This window comes from Podarcis erhardii (assembly GCF_964252035.2).
Source record: "Podarcis erhardii genome assembly, chromosome: 6".
In the NCBI taxonomy this organism is placed as follows: domain Eukaryota; kingdom Metazoa; phylum Chordata; class Lepidosauria; order Squamata; family Lacertidae; genus Podarcis; species Podarcis erhardii.
In genome coordinates this window covers 11,223,526-11,226,008 of record NC_138510.1, presented here as the reverse complement: position 1 = coordinate 11,226,008, position 2,483 = coordinate 11,223,526, and positions in this window count along the sequence as shown.

Here is a 2,483-nt window from a genome sequence, read left to right as displayed (position 1 = left end):
ATAAGGCAGAAATATAGGTGGGTGTCAGAAGCCTGACAAAAGTCAAAAATCTTTTTACCTTTGCATGGGCTGAATGTACAGTGGAACCTGGGGTTACAGACGCTTCAGGTTACAGACTCCGCTAACCCAGAAATAGTACCTTGGGTTAAGAACTTTGCTTCAAGATGAGAACAGAAATCGCACTGTGCTGGCACGGCGGCAGCGGGAGGCCCCATTAGCTAAAATGGTGCTTCAGGTTAAGAACAGTTTCAGGTTAAGAACGGACCTCCAAAACAAATTAAGTTCTTAACCCGAGGTACCACTGTAGTTTATTGTTTCTGAACCAGTGTGTGAGTGACTGAGGCTAGATATACCTCTTCCAGACTGGGCTGTAACTGGCAAAACAGTTGGACTCAAAACTGATGAAAAGCAGTTTTGATCACTGACACGTGCAGGTTGAATACATTCAAACTGGGGAAAATGCAAACCAACAGCACCTTTGCCTATCTTCTCTCAGATTAGACACTGGAAATTAGTAGAGCCAAGTGCAGGTACCCCCATATTTATAGAATCATAGAACTGTAGAGCTGGAAGGGATCCCAAGGGTCATCTAGTCCAACCCCCTGCAATGCAGGAATCTTATGTGTGATCTATTCACACATGTCCATGTATATACATGGTGCTGAGAAATAAATAGAAACCAGGAAATAAATAAAAACCAGCTGAAGAGTCCTCATGGCTCGAGGAGACCCTCCCCAGAACCAGAAGAGGACGTCGTGAAGGACAGACGAAGCCCCAAAGAGACTAGAGGCACAGCGGGACTTTGTTTAGGCTGCTCATCCTACCTGCCTAACATGCTTTTTAGTGAGTAAAAGGTAAAGGGACCCCTGGCCGTTAGGTCCAGTCGTGGCCGACTCTGGGGTTGCGGTGCTCAGAGTACAGCTTCCAGGTCATGTGGCCAGCATGATTAAGCCACTTCTGGCGAACCAGAGCAGCACACAGAAACAGCATTTACCTTCCTGCTGGAGCGGTACCTATTTATCTACTTGCACTTTGACCTGCTTTCGAACTGCTAGGTTGGCAGGAGCAGGGACCAAGCAACGGGAGCTCACCCCGTCGAGGGGATTTGAACCGCTGACCTTCTGATCAGCAAGTCCTAGGCTCTGTGGTTTAACCCACAGCGCCACCTGCGTCCCTTTTAGTGGGTACTCCCCACTTTATGTGATTTCACTTATGCACATGCAGGCCCTTGTGTGAGTGAGCGGCTGCCTGTATTAACAGAATATCAAGAGTTCCCCTGGTTGTGCATATACAGTGGTGCCTCGCAAGACGTAAAGAATCCGTTCCGTGATTCTCTTCGTCTAGCGGTTTTTTCGTTTTGCGAAGCAAGCCCATTGACAGCTTAGCGGATTAGCGCTATTAGCGGCTTATCAGCTTAGCGGATAAGCAGATAAGCGGCTTAGAAAAGGGGGGGAGGGGGGAAAAGTCGGAAAAACTCGCAAGACATTTTGTCTTGCGAAGCAAGCCCATAGGGAAATTCGTTTTGCGAAGCGCCTCCAAAACGGAAAACCCTTTCGTCTAGCGGGTTTTTCGTCTTGCGAGGCATTCGTCTTGCGGGGCACCACTGTACCTGCTGATTGTGTGAATGGTGCCATTTTAGCCATGTATGTCATATGGTGCTATTTTAGTTACATTATGTCACATAACTCACCTAAGTTTATTGCTGGTATATTTATACGATGCTTACGGTAACAAGTCAAAGTGTGTCTGCCAAAGGGGCCTTCTCAGTGGCTGTTCCCACACTCTGGAATTCTCTCCCCGGAGAAGCCAGCCTGGCTCCCTCCTTGGGTCCTTCTGCCGTCGGCACGTGAACTGGCTGCTGCTGCTGCTGCTGCTTTTAATGAAAGGTCCTTGGGAACTATGGCTGCTTTGAAATGGAAAGGGCTGGTGCTGTGCCGTTTTGGTTGTATTTCATAGAACCATGGAGTTCACGTTGTAAGTCACCCTGAGTTTCATGAGGGAAAAAGGCAGGATATAGATAAATATATAATGTGTCAATGTGTAAAAAATAAAAAATAAAAAAATAGTTATCAATTGTACGCTCAGTTATGTTTAATGGCCCTATGAAGTTCCGCCTGCATAACTGTAGGTCGTCGAAGCGACGGAGGAGCCTTTTCAGGAGAAAATACTGACAGGCCCAAACGTGGAACTACCTCAGGAGCGGCTCCTGTCCCTCGCCGCCCAACGGCCAATTCAACTCCGGCTTCTCCCGCCTCTATCGCCACATCAGCCAATCACAACCCTCCCGCGAAGCCTTCCCACCAATCCTGTTCGATAACGTCTGCGGTTAGTAGAAAGAGGGGGAGGGGGAGTGAAGCGTAGCGAACGCAACGTTTGAACCGCCAGCCCCGGCAAGTGCGCAGGCGCACATGCAGCCCTGCGGCCGCCGCTTCCAGCGCCTAGCAGGCACTAGAACTGCGTCTGCGCGGCAGCTGCTTGGCGCG